Below are 15,775 nucleotides of genomic sequence, written 5' to 3' on the forward strand. Positions count from 1 at the left end.
GCTTCACAGGGGTCAACGTTGCTCCAGAATCTTAGTCCCTGCATACATTTCCCATTAACCCACACCGCCTGTCGATGCTGTTGTCGATTATCTGCCCGGGCTGCCTGCATGGGGTCTACTTCATGCAGCACTTCCTCCATCTCTTTCATCCCCGGATTAGTCATAGCCCCCAACGCCGGGTCAGCTTCGCCCTGGTAGTAGTGTACAGCGGCCTGGTTGATGGTAGCCGTTCCCGCCTTTGGCCACTGGGTTAGGACATTGTCTTTGCAGGTGGCCCAGCTGATGGCAGGTGTGGCATCGCACCCCAGGGGGACTCTGGTAAGCCGAGGTTTTAGCTGGTTCCCCGACAGTCTTCTGTGGTTTAGGGGCCTCCAGAGCCATGGGAGGGCCCCTAGTGACAGTCTTTGATCCTGACAACTGAGACCTCCTGGCATCATGATGTTCATCGGCCAGACGAGTGGTCTCCTCAAGAGTCATTGGCCGTCTGTCCCGAAGCCATTCTTGTGTCTCAGGGTTTAGTCCAGTAAAGAATCGCTCTAACAAGAAGAGCTGGAGGACGTCCTCCTTAGTGGTTGCTTGGCTCCCTTGTACCCACTGTAGCAGTGACTGCCGTAGTTTACAGGCCCATTCAGCGTGTGTATCTGTTACCTGTTCTATAAGTCCGCAGAACTTTTGGCGGTATGCCTCTAGTGTCAGCGCATACCGGGCCAAGATCACTTCTTTGACCCGCTCATAGTCCATACAGTTCTCATCAGGTACCGTGCGATAGGCGTCCGCTGCCCGGCCTGTCAGCTTGCTGGTCAGAACCTGAACCTAATCCTCCGGCTTCACTTGATGAAGGGCACACTACCGCTCAAAGTCCTGCAGAAAGCCATCAATGTCTTCCTCTGCCTCCCCCAACTGTCGGAAGGCATTATACTGGATTTTTTTGTGGCTTACTGCTGACGGTACCTGGGCGGAGGCAAGGGCTCCCCCTGCTCGCTGACTCTCCTTTCTCCGCTCTGCCATCTCCAACTTGGCTAGCTCTATCCTGGTCCGCTCTGCCATCTTTTCCTTCAGATCAGTACGCACATCAGCCATCACCTCTCGTACGATCTCTACTGCAGGGTTTGGGCCATAGAACGCCAGTCTGCTCTTTATCTCCCTCTGGAATTCAGTCTCTCCCATGTTCACATTGGGGGGGGCGCTGCACCGTCGTGTTCCATGATGGCTGTTATCAAATCCATTTTTTGTTTTGTTGCTGGCGATTAACCCTCGAGCTTCCACCAGGTCTTTTAATGTATTCCTCTTTAACTTCTGGTAATTGTTTTCCATTCAGTCCTTTACTCCTATAGACGGGGTATCATATCCCGCTGCTGCCACCAGTGTAACGGGGTCTTCTGTGTTGTAATACCTCTTACATTACCACCCCATGTTTCAGGAGGTCCACTCTGCTTTTCCTTACTTCTGAATGAAGGGTGCAGGCTCGAAAGGCTTTGTAACATGGGAACATATAAAAGATCACTGATTCTCCACGTATTTCCAGTGTGACCACATTTTACTCATCGGTCTCAGAATATATCTACATGCATACATACAGAGGGCAGGACAATCAATATATGTCGGGCCAGTAGATAACATGCTCCAATTAAGACGCCAGACGTACATTACAATAGCCGTGGGATTTACAAAGGTGGGGGGAGGTCAGAAGTGGAATATCTCATTTACCTCTGCCCAGGGGTTGGAGCAGGTCGGTTGCTGCATTAAGGGCATGCATCTCACATTGCACCTATCATACATGCATCTCCTATTCGGGGTGCTGGGGGGGTTCTGTAACAAACACCACTTTATTTTTAGGGACCACATAACATTTGAAGTGAATTTGAGAGGTATATATGATAGAAAATACCCAAAAGTGACACTATTCTAAAAACTGCACCCCTCAAGGTGCTCAAAACCACATTCAAGAAGTTTATTAACCCTTCAGGTGCTTCACAGGAATTTTTTTTGAATGTTTAAAAAAATGAACATAACTTTTTTTTCACAAAAAAAATTACTTCAGGTCCAATTTTTTTATTTTACCAAGGGTAACAGGAGAAACTGGACTGCAAAAGTTATTGTGCAATTTGTCCTGAGTACGCTGATACCTGTTATGTGGGGGGAAACTACTGTTTTGGCGCATGGCAGAGCTTGGAAGGGAACAAGCGCCGTTTGACTTTTTCAACGCAAAATTGGCTGGAATTGAGATCGGGCGCCATGTCACGTTTGGAGAGCCCCTGATGTGCCTAAACAGTGGAAACCCCCCATAAGTGACCCCATTATGGAAACTAGACCCCCCAAGGAACTTGTCTAGATGTGTGGTAAGAACTTTGAACCCCCAGGGGCTTCACAGAAGTTTATAACGTACAGCTGTACGATTAAAAAATTGTATTTTTTCCACAAAAATGATCTTTTCACCCCCAATTTTTATTTTCCCAAGGGAAACAGGACCCCAAAAGTTATTGTGCAATTTGTCCTGAGTACGGTGATACCCCATATGTGGGGGTAAACCACTATTTGGACGCATGGCAGAGCTCGGAAGGGAAGCAGCACCATTTGACTTTTTTGGCTGGAATTGAGATCAACCGCCATGTTGCGTTTGGAGAGCCCCTGATGTGCCCAAACAGTGGAAACCCCCAATTTTAACGCCAACCCTAACCCCAACACACCCCTAGCCCTAACCCTAAAGGGAATATGGAAATAAATACATTTTTTTAATTTTATTATTTTTCCCTAATTAAGGGGGTGATAATGGGGGGTTTGATTTACTATTTATGGCGGGTTTTTATGTTTGGCAGCTGTCACACGCTAAAAGACGCTTTTTATTGTAAAAATAGTTTTTGCATCACCACAATTTGAGAACTATAATTTTTCCACATTTAGAACCACAGAGTCATGTGAGGTCTTATTTTTTACGGGACGAGTTGACGTTTTTATTGGTACTATTTTCGGGCATGTGACATTTTTTGATCACTTTTTATTCCGATTTTTGGGACGCAGAATGAACAAAAACCAGCATTTCATGAATTTCTTTTGGGGAGTGCATTTACACGGTTCCGCGTGTGGTAAAATTGGTAAAGGGGTTTTATTCTTCGGATCAGTACAATTACAGCGATACCTCATCTATGTAATTTTTTTTACGTTTTGTCGCTTTTATGCAATAAACAATTTTATATAAAAAATAATTATTTTTGCATCACTTTATTCTGCCAGCTATAACTTTATTTTTTCACTGATGATGCTGTATGGCAGCTCGTTTTTTGCGGGACAAGATTACGTTTTCAGCGGTACCATGTTTATTCATATCCGTCTTTTTGATTGCACGTTATTGCACTTTTTGTTCGGCGGTATGTTAATAAAGCATTTTTTTTTTGCTTTGTTTTTTTTTTTTAAGGGGTTCACTAAAAGGGTTAACTAGTGGGATAGTTTTATAAGGCGGGTCGTTACGGACCCGGTGATACTAAATATGTGCACTTTGTTTTTTTTTTGTTTTTTTAGAAAAAAGAATTTATTAGGGAATTTTTTTTTTTTTTTTTTAATTTTGTGATTTTTTTTTTAAAAAAAATTATTTTTACACGTGTTTATTTTTTATTTTACTTTATTATATTGTCCCAGGGGAGACATCACTGTCTTTTGTCAGATCACCGATCTGACACTTAGAGCAGCGCTGTGTCAGATCGGCGATCTGACAGGTGCTGCTGCAGGCTTCCTCCTGCCTGCTTTCAGCAGGCAGTGAGGAAGACGCCTCCCTGCAGGACCCCTCGGCCATATTGGATCCGGGGGCCTGCAGGGAGGACTCTCAGAGTGACGCAGCACATCGCGTCGCTTTGGGGGTCGCAGGGAAGCACGGAGGGAACCACATCCCTGCGCGCTTCTCTCCTATGCCCCCGGTACACTGCGATCATGTTTGATCGCAGTGTGCCAGGGGTTAATGTGCCGGGGGCGGTCACCATGACACATAGTGCCGGGTGTCAGCTGTGATAATCAGCTGACATCCGGCTGCGATCAGCAGCGCTCCCGTGAGCGCCGCTGATAGTGCTTTTTTGTTGGTTTGTTTTTCATGATTCCATAATTTTTTCCTCAGAATTAAGTGATTCCATAATTTTTCCTATATGCTTGATTTAAAAAAGTAACCATTACTGACTACCATATTTTTTGATCTTGATTTCTTTTAGTGTTTCTTAAAGCCAGAATGTTGCCATTTGAAATAACTTTAGTTTTGTGCCATGTCTGTGATCTGCTTTTTTTCTACAAAATTAAACAACTGAATGAACATCCTCCAAGGCCGGTGATTCCATAATTTTTGCCAGTGGTTGTATAATAGTATGCACCCCATAGTCATATATAGCAGTATAATGCACCCCCATGGTAGTATTTAGTATAATGCTCGCCCATAGTAGTATAATGCAGCACAATGGTAGGATAATACACCCCATACTGCAGCTCTACAAAATAAAATATAAGGTTTCTCCTTACCTGGCCGAGATGCAGCGATGTCCTCCGATGGATTCATTTGAGGCTGGACCTTCGTTCCGCCAAAGAGCGCGCTGACGTCAGTTGCTGGCCTGTGATTGGATGGCAGCTGCTAATTGTTGCTGTGTGGAGGAATCTCCCGCACTGCAACAGATTTTAACTGATCGTACGTCTGAGGACGTACCATCAGTTACTGAAGCAGCAGGATCCTGCCGTTGGGGCCCGGTGAGCAGAAGAAAGGGGGCCTGCTGTGGGGCCCCTCTGCTTTCCGGGTCCCATATGCCAATAAGGGCAGTAATGCCCTGATGGAGGCCCTGCCCGTAGTGGGGGGCTTTGGTTGCTACTACTGTGGGTGTGACGGGAGTTGGATGTGGCTCTTTACCTCTGAACTGGATGTGGAAGCATGAGCATACAGACATTACAGCACAGGATCACAGCTGCTGCTTTCTGTGAGGTAAAACATTTCCCTACCTCTTTAAAAACTGGTTTTACCTCAGAGAATAATTTGTGATCCCCTGCTGTAATGTCTGTATACTGAGTCTAGACCAATATCACCTGAACAGAAAACATTGCATGGGAGTATATTAATGTATCATGGCGAATTGCCCATAGAGACAAAGCCTAGAAAAAATTCCAGTGGACACTCCCTTAAATCTATAAGCAACACAACCTCTGAGTCCAACAAGGTAAGTAAATATAACATTGTTTATAACAAAATACAATACACTGGCAAAAACAAATAGTTTAAAAAAAAATCTGCAGGTCCACTGAATTGTACTGGGTACAGGTGGTGAAGGCCTGTGTGTAATGTACTAACGCTAATAATGATATATAGGTACGGGTCCACAAAATGATATCATGCAAGTATGTACCCAAAAAGGCCATCTTACCCATAGTAACCTGTGTGGATGAGAACACGATGGGCTATTTTTCTTTCTTCCCCTGCCCAGGAGCTGTGGTAGGATCAGACCATGTTCCTGCACGGTCACACACAGCCATTACACAGTACATTACAGGGGCACATTTATAAGATTAACTCAGCACAGGGACATTTTATTTAACACATCAAGTTGTGGAACTTATTATTATTCCAATATCTAGTTATTAAAATTAATGTTTTGTGTGTGAAAACTCTTAAGTATTACTGGTGTAATTCTAGTATGTAATTGCAGCATAGCATGGGCCCTATTTGCTATTGACCACGTGTTGAGTATACGGTGTGGCTATGAAATTTCAACGCTTTTCTGACAGAGGCAGAAATCTTAAGCAGATATGGTAGCGTTTTTGCAAATGAAGTTATGAAAAACTATAGAGTTGTACAGACATACTAAACTACACACTATATAGTATTCTCCATGGGATATGGGTACGAACCAAACCCCAAATTACAGGTCTCTAATTAATTAATTGATTTATTTTTGCACCCCTTAGGCAGTGTGGAAAAAGTAACATGATTGATGTGTGTATGTGCAATCACCACTAGAGGATGCTGGTACACTTTATTTGGCATAGTTGGGCTGATATCAAGCACACAAGTTGCCTTTCAGCCCCCAAATGTTCTGTGGGACAGCATTTCTTTTTGTACTAGACACAAAAGTGTGAAGTGGGTCCATAAGTGCAAGAAAACTGATGAATAAACAATTAGTATAGATTTTCCTCCCACTTGTTTTTTTGTTTTTAGAAATGTATATATTTTCTACACATGATCTGTAGCACAACATAGGCCATTTAGTGATCAGGTCATTGAGCTATAGTTATATAAATAACATTTAGAATCCAGAAGTATAAAATATGTGTTTGGGTATCTTCACAAGCTCGGGACTGACAGATCTCACAGATTTTTTTCTCCAATGGATTAATTGAAAATTTCATGATGTTAAAACTTTGCTTTTTTTGGCTAAGTCCTATTGTCAGTCCTTCTTTATCTGCACAAATAATGACCGCTATGTGGGTTTATTATCCCATGGAGATTATTTTCTGCTGAATTGTAAAATCTGGCATACATTTGTATTAACCAAAAAGAGCCACAGATTCTAATGGTGCGAAACGTGTGACCATGGCGTCCGTGTTCGGAACATTCAGTTTTTCGTGAAGTCTTCAAATTTATTTGCCTTCCACGTAGATGTCTCTGGTGCAGTTGCATTGTCCATAATAGATATGGATAAAGATGACCTCTCGCAAATGATCATTGGTGTCAGAATCCCAGGGCTGTTAATGACATCTATGTAGCGCCAACGTCCTCCTTGTGTCCCCTTCCCCCTCTCATTAGTTAGCCTCTATTAAGACTGCGTGTGAACATGACGGAGCTGTGTCCTACACGCTCTGTCCCAGCATTGTGGGTCACGTCTGGGTGAGACCCCCTGAGAGGAGTCAGCCTGCAGCCCTGAATATATTAGCACCTGAAATATTCTGCTGATGATTAGTCATTGTCACTGGGCACTTTCCAGATATCCAGCCCCATTATGTGTCCTTATTAGATCATGCCTTCTTAAACCTTTGAGCTGGCTATTATCCCACGTAACTAGAGAGAGGTCTGGGAACTTGCTGTTGTATCTTCGCAAAATCAAAATGCTGTGTATACACGGAGTATTATATGGGGTTGTAAATAAAGGAAGCTACTCATTTTAAGTAATGTCTAATTCCTGAACATGTTCAGCTATGCTTGCTGTCAGCGATTCGAAGCCTTCTAGGCCATCCTCTGTGAGCTAAACCCACAGAATGATAGCTTTTACCAACAGTGATACATTGCTGCAACCTTTCCGAAAAAGAAACCGAGAATGTAGTACCAATGTATTTAGCTTTCGGAGGACTGTTTATACCAGACACAACTGTAGTAAACACTCCTTGTATATATATAAAAATCCTCAAAATCCAATAGAAAAGTTACATTCTAGAATTATTTGAATGTGACATGTACTTGAATGGATTATTGATCTTGATAAAGTAACGGACTGGCCATTGTGAAGTGACTACAGAGGAGGATGGAGGAATAGCCGAGTTAGTTCAGCATTTCCTTTCACATCCATCTTCTTTAGTTCCCGTGTGAATGGGTATTCCATTGCTCCATAGAGATCAATAATCTCTGAGAGTGTCTGCCCCCCTGTCAAATAATAGAATGGAGAGGTATGGATTAGGAGGCACCCATGTGCAGGAGCTCTAAATGATGTCCACTAACTCACGCAAAAACCCTATTATCCTTGATTTATTCACTATATTTAATATTATACCATGTGAAAATTAGCTGGATTCCACAGTTTATTAGGACTTCAAGAAAAGGTCCTTAAATTGGCAGAAACAGTTTTGTGAGCGGTCTCTCCACACAGCATGGGAACAAGCAATGAGACCACGCTATGACATGGCACTCAGAGTACCATCAAATCTAATTATTTGCCCAGCCAATGATTTTAAAACAGCATTTTTACTTTTAAACTGGAAAACCAAGTTATGTAATGAAATATCAAACTTGTTCTAAACATTCAATATTTGTTGGATATTAAAGAAACATTAAAGAACTCCCCATCTAGACTGAAAGACTGTTAGGCTACGTCCCCACGGTCAGTAATCGGCAGCGCTTTGGAAGCAGCACATCTCCACTGCGTCCAAAGTGCTGCCAGCTATTGAACGCAGGTGAATCCGCATGTGTTCAGTGAACCGTGCGGAATCACTGCATCCATTACATTGTACGGGTGAAATTTATCTTGTGGAGACTCACGTCACTGTAAGAGAAACTGACATGCTGCGGTCATGAGAGATGCGCCGCACGTCCGCCATCGCAGGTAAGCCACGGTTGTCGGAGCACGCATAGTGGAGAAGGGATTTCTTGTATTCCCATCTACTATGCTATAACATCTCATTGCTGCGGGTTGGACGCTGTGGATGTACGCAGCATCCAACCCACAGCGTTTACTGACATACCTTTAGGGTATGTGCACACGACAAGTAAGCGTCCAGATGTTACAGCATAGTGGATTGGATTTCAAGAAATCCCATGTCCACTATGCGTGCACAGACACCCGCAGCTCACCCGCAGAACAGGACATGCAGCGCATCTCTCCAGACCACAGCATGTCAATTTATCTTGCGAAGACGCGAGACCCCGCAAGATAAATTTCACCCGTACAATGTATTGGACGTGGTGATTCCGCACGGTTCAAGGAACACAGAGATTCACCTGCGTTCAAAAGCCGGCAGCACTTTGGATGCAGCGGAGATATGCTGTGTCCAAAGTGCTGCCAAATACTGAATGTCTGCACATACCCATGAAATCCATCTTGGTCAAAGCAAGATCGACTGGACTGAAATATTAGGTTCTAGCTCTTATTAAACTTTATGGAGGAGCGAGAAGTGCGAAGCCCTCAGTGCGAGGCCAGGCAGACCAAGCTACAGCTTCTAGCAAATTTATTTCAGTGCTGGAATCACAGCTACACTGTTTGAATGGTACTGCATTATGCTCTCCATGCTGCTTCTAAGTATTATGGAGAACGAACAGGGATCTCTCTTTATGTGCACTTTGGGACACATCATAGCAGCTTGTGTCTAAGCATAAGTTCTGAGACAATTTTAAAATAATCTTTTTTTTTTTTTAATTTTTATTTAAAATGAAATATAAAGAATTTGTGGAGGGGAAAACTGCTAAAATGTGCATTCCACAAGTCATATAATTGTTACAACAAAACAAGATTAAAAAAAAGTCATAATTGCCAGAAATAATGCTGTGTCTCATATATATATATATAAACATGATGGCTCATCCTGAAAAGTTTCCTGACATAACATTCACACTTTAAAAAGGTTGCTTGATCTCTTGCTTGAAGACTGACAGCAGCCTTCTGAATCCTTATAGCATGCGCACTGCACACCGTCCGGATTCTCCGGTGTCACTACCAAGACCAGGCAGTCACATCACTGCAAGTATTCAATTTGCATACATGCAGTAAATTGAGTGAGGCAACACATCTAGTCTGAATGTGTCCAGAAGCATGCAGCAAATGGATCTACTAATAGGATATCATCCAATTGCAGTCTGATTTCTGCAGACTCAGAAATGGAGAAATTAAGTTCTCCATCTTCTCCACACCTGTGTTCCGATTTTCTCATCAGAGAGAATCGGATCAAATTAAGCTGACACTGCTCAACTTGAAGCTGAGTTTGAGCAGAGTGTCATTAACATAATCAATCCGATGCTCTCGCAGAGATAATATATGGGTTGTGTGACCCCGGCCTTAGTCCAAGGTTGCCAGGAAGAATAAAGTTAATTTCCTCCTGGCAGAGGGGCTCTCAATGCAGGCTCTGGCAGCTTCAAATCGTTATTAACCTGAAGATTAACCCAATAGCTGCAAGTTAATAGTTTTTTTTTTTTAACAAAACATGTTCCCTTTAAGTACTTCTCCCAGCTGTATTTCTTCTACAACTTACATCTATAGAGGAACTTATGAAGAAAATACCTGAAAGACTATACCTTGAGCTTGCTGTATTTTGATAAAAATACCACTAACCCCAATAATTGGCACAAAATTTTTTATTACATACTTTCAAATAACAGCAGCAGTCTTTTACTTCTAAACAAAACACAGGAAATCTTTCGTATTGTACATGCAGTGTGTGGACAGTATGGTAGAGACAAGAAGCCAAACAGAGTGATCTATTTCAAGTATTTATTTCTGTTAATGTTGATGATTATAGCTTACAGGAATTTTTTCTGGGTGTCTGTGTTTTCATACAATATGATTATGGGGTTAATAATGGGCTTGACGTCACCTGACAATACAAAGGTGACATCAATCCCCCCACTATCACCTCACTTGGCCCAGGACAAGTGGGAAGAGCGAGGCTAAGTGCCAGAATTGGTGCATCTTAGAGATGATGTTTTTAGCCTGATGGGGGTCAGTATCCAAGGCCCCTTCCTAGGCTATTAATATCAGCTTGCAGCTGTCTGCATAGCCTTTGCTGGTTATTAATTATAGGGGGACCCTACCTCATTTCTTTTTTAGGGTCCCCCATTTTAATAGCCAGTAAAGGCCAAGTATACAGTTGTGAGCTGAATAACCTGGGAAGCTCCATGGGGGTATTACCCCCTTCCCAGGCTATAAACATCGGCCCCCAGCCGTCGGCTTTCCCTCTGCTAGTTATAAAAATTATGCTAGAGCCCACACCATTTTTTTCAGAAAAAAAATCCTTTATTAATTAAATACATGTACTGTAATTTGCACACACACTGCATTAATTGTATTTTTCACTGACATCTGTATATCTACCCTATTCTATATGTACTGTATTTACTGTGTGTGAGCCACCTCTTCTATCCTGTCGGCTCCTGTTGTGGTTTTACAGTACACGGCAGATGAATTGCTGGCTTCTATGTATGTGATATATATACACTGTATGTGTGTGTCACTGACATCTATTTATCTATATATTCTATGTGTATGTATGTATATATACATATGTATTTATATATATATGTATTCTATCTATTCTAACCTGTCACTCTGTGATTTTACTGTCCGCCGCACATGAATTGGCATTGCATTCGGATATAAATTGGATACTAGGTGTGAGAAATCGGATTGTACTCGCATGACACTCATGCAACTCTCAGCAGGGAGACTCAGACCGATTTTTCATACGTTTAGCATGACTCCAGCCTAGCAGTAATTTCTGGCAACATATGGGGCAGCAGTAATAAATTGTGGGGTCTAGTTTCACCTATTAACCCTTTATTTGCATCAAATAAAAAACCGGACATTACTTAATGGTTACACATTACACACCCACTGCGAGCTAGCCATACCGTACAGAAATAAAAGGGCTAGGAACAGGAGAACACCAATGTGGCTAAGTAAAGATGTAAAAAGGGCAATAAATAACAAGAACAAGGCATTTAGGAAGCTAAAACAAGAATGCAATGAAGAAGCATTAAAAAGTTATAGAGAAAAAAATAAAATGTGTAAAAAACAAATACATTTAGCAAAAGTGGAAACTGAAAGACTCATTGCTAAGGAAAGTAAAACAAACCCCAAACTATTCTTTAATTATATAAACAGTAAAAAGATTAAAATTGATGGTGTCGACCCTTTAAAGAACAATGAGGGTGAAATCATAGAGAGCGATGTGGGAAAAGCAAATGTTTTAAATACTTTTTTCTCAACAGTGTTCACACAGGAAAAGGATTTGCCAGGGGAAATGCAGAGTGATAATGTAAACTCCCCATTAAGTATTACCTGCCTAACCCAGGAAGAAGTGCAGAACCGCCTTAGTAAGATTAAAATTGACAAATCACCAGGCCCTGATGGCATTCACCCTCGGGTATTAAGGGAGTTAAGTAATGTGATACACTTATATTTAAAGACTCTATAGAAACAGGGTCTGTTCCTTTTGATTGGCGGCAAGCAAATGTGGTACCAATATTCAAAAAGGGGTGTAAAAGGGAACCTGGAAATTATAGGCCGGTAAGCTTAACATCTGTTGTGGGTAAAATTTTTGAAGGGTTTCTAAGGGATACCATTATGGAATATCTCAATGTTAATAAATGTTTAACTCCATATCAACATGGATTTATGAAGGATCGCTCCTGTCAAACTAACCTGATCAGCTTCTATGAGGATGTAAGCTCTCAAATGGACCAAGGAGAATCATTGGATGTCATTTATCTCGACTTCTCTAAAGCATTTGACACTGTCCCACATAAGATTGGTAAGTAAGATGAGAAAGCTTGGGCTAGTGGAAAATGTGTGTAGATGGGTAGGTAGCTGGCTTAGTGATAGAAAACAAAGAGTGGTTATTAATGGTGCATACTCAGATTGGGCCAGGGTTACTAGTGGGGTACCACAGGGTTCTGTATTGGGCCCCCTACTATTTAATATATTTATTAATGATCTAGTGGATGGCTTACACAGTAAAATATCAGTATTTGCAGATGATACAAAACTATGTAAGGTAGTTAACCCAAAGGAGGACAGTTTGCAACTACAGACAGATTTGAGTAAATTGGAGAATTGGGCTGAAAAATGGCAAATGAGGTTTAACACAGATAAGTGTAAGGTTATGCACATGGGAAGGAGAAACAGATGCTATAATTACTTACTAAATGGGAAACTGCTGGGGAAATCATACATGGAAAAAGACTTAGGCATCTTAGTCAATAAGAAGCTAAATTGGAGTGCCCAGTGTCAGGCAGCTGCCACCAAAGCAAATAGGGTCATGGGATGCATTAGAAGAGGTCTGGGGACACGAGATGAAAACATAATTCTCCCTCTGTATAAATCACTCGTCAGACCACACTTGGAGTATTGTGTGCAATTTTGGACGCCGGTGCTCAAGAAAGACATTACTGAACTTGAAAGGGTTCAAAGGCGGGCTACTAAAATGATAAATGGAGTTGGTTCACTACAATACCCAGAAAGGTTATCAAAATTAGGTCTATTTACTCTAGAAAAGAGAAGACTTAGGGGAGACTTAATATATATGTACAAGTATATCAGAGGGCAATACAGAGATCTCTCCAATGAACTGTTTGTACCAAGGACTGTGACAAGAACAAGGGGGCATTCTCTTCGTTTCGAGGAAAGACAATTTCTGCACCAGCATAGAAGAGGGTTCTTCGCGGTAAGAGCAGTAAGAAAGGTGATGACCACGTTGTTGCCTTACAAATCAAACAATGGAGACGTCTGCCCACTCGGCCCAGGAGGATGCCATGGCCCGCGCTGAATGGGCTCTCACTTCCTCCGATGGGGACTTCTCTTTTGGCTGAATAGGCTAGGCCGATCGCGTCTCTTATCCACCGGGCGATAGTGCTCTTTGTGACACCCGACCCTTTCTGCCATCACTGAAAGGAGACAAACAGAGCCCTACTCTGTCTCCAAGACTGAGTCCTCTCTAGAAACGAATATATTCAGCTCACCTTTTTTACTTGTCACGTTGGAGGCAGTTCTTTGATGAAGGTGCTAGGAAATGTCACAAGCTGACATAAATGCAAAGATCCAAATATTCCAGCATATCTTCTTACTTAAAAATAGAATCTTTATTGAGAAATCTTCATTAAAAATCCAAAGGCAGGATACAGGTTAAAAAACCATGGTAAAGACAGGCATTTACGCATTTCAACTCAACAGTGTCTTACTCATAATGACCACATACTAAAAATTCCCAACCATATATCCTGCGCTACGAACTGAAGACAAATCAGTATGCACCTGATGAATTAACTCCATGTGAACCGCTAATAAACTCAAAGAATCATATGATTGCAAAAAGTACCGTCAAAACATCTACATATAAAGGCAACCAACCAAGTATACAGAATTGAAAACGCATGAGACAAAAAAAAGAAAAATCACAAAAAAAAAAACCGCCTGGGTCTCATGCGTTTTCAATTCAAATTCCCCTTTTCCCTTCAATATAAAAAACTCAGATCATTTTTCAAATTTAAACCGCCAGGTGTTCTTGTCTGCAAACACAGAATCCACCTCGCCTCACATTTTCGTAATTCATATATTATGTTACCTCCTCTGGATTTTAAATTTGGTTTGTCAATGGCCATAACTTTTAAGTTAGATACATCACCCCCATGCATTTGCAAAAAAAGTCGAGATGCACCCGAGCGAGTACGTGTAGTACGATTTTGAGAATCATAAATATGCTCTGGTAAACGTTTATGAAGCGAACGCGTGGTGTATCCCATGTACTGCAGACAGCATTGTTCACATGTTTTATGGCCACACCGATATGAGCCCAGCATGGCAAGCCATGTTGATTGAGCTTCCCTATGAAAATTCCTATTAGACGAGTGATCACTGGGTGAAAGAAAGTTGCCAATAGTAACCCCGCGTTTTGATACAAATTTAACACCCTGTGAAAGAATTTTTCTGTGTAGTGGGGTCAGTATTTAGAATGGGAAGGTACTTCTTTACAATTGCCACTATCTTGTTAAATTGATTACTATATGTAGTAGAAAAAACTATTTCAGAAACCGGAGAGATATCCAAATTCTGTGTGTGTACACTCTCCCTTAAATAATCCTCCCTACTTTTTGCAATCATATGATTCTTTGAGTTTATTAGTGGTTCACATGGAGTTAATTCATCAGGTGCATACTGATTTGTCTTCAGTTCCTAGTGCAGGATATATGGATGGGAATTTTTAGTATGTAGTCATTATGAGTAAGACTCAGTTGAGTTGAAACGCGTAAATGCCAGTCTTTACCATGGTTTTTTAACCTGTATCCTGCCTTTGGATTTTTAATGAAGATTTCTCAATAAAGATTCTATTTTTAATTAAGAAGATGTGCTGGAATATTTGGATCTTTGAGTCCTCTCTAGGTATTCTAATACCACTCTTCTGACATCCAGAGTATGGAACCTTTGTCCCTCTGCTGTAGCGGGGCTATCAAAGAATGATGGTAAATAAATCTCCTGGCTCCTATGTATGTATCCTGATAAATCATTAAAAATTGAGCATCTACTGATAGTGCCTGAATGTCACTGACTTGTCTTGCCGTAGTTAAGGCTACTAACAAAGCTGGTTTGAGAGTTAGAACCTTAACAGAGGCAGAATCTAAGGGTTCGAAGGGGGGACCTGTTAAGGTATCTAGCACAAGGTTTAAATCCCAAGGAGATAATCTGGCAATATACACTGGATTACTGCGCTCACAAGCTTTTATGAACCTAGTGACCCACCTGTCCTCTGCTACATTATAGTTATACAGTGCGCCCTGAGCAGAGACCTTTACTCTAAGGGTGTGAGGTTCTGAGCCATGTTTCTGTTCTGCTTGACTTTGCCCTTAATTTTGCCCTTATCAAAGATGGTGTGAGTAGCTTCACAAGGGGCCATCTTGTTCCTGTTTGACTTTTCCTGTTTCCTGCCTGCTGTGTACTAAAGGGACTCTGCACATTATACCTGTGCTTGTGTATCTGGATCTTCACCTGCTGCCAAGCTTGGAGAACTTGCATTGTGCCTGCTTCTTCTAAACCTCGGGATTCCCCGTTTGTTACTTACCTGCCGTCCTGCCTGACCACCTCTCCTGTCCGGTCTGCTCTGCCTCTGTCATCTCTGCGGCCTGCTCTCCGCTTGGAGCCCGGTCCAGTCTCAGGACCTTAGGACTGTGTGCGCCTGGACCTCAGACTCTCGCCAGTTGGTTCGTACAGACTTTACCTGTTGCCAGAACTTATATCCACTTACCGTGCAATACTGAAGCCTGTTTACTGTAATACCCTGAACTACATCTGCATAGTACTGAGACCTGTTGCTACAATACAATACTGAACCTTTGAACATATACTGTGTTTGT

This window comes from Dendrobates tinctorius, unplaced genomic scaffold (assembly GCF_039654945.1).
Source record: "Dendrobates tinctorius isolate UK_male_01 unplaced genomic scaffold, ASM3965494v1 ptg000219l, whole genome shotgun sequence".
Taxonomy (NCBI): Eukaryota; Metazoa; Chordata; class Amphibia; order Anura; family Dendrobatidae; genus Dendrobates; species Dendrobates tinctorius.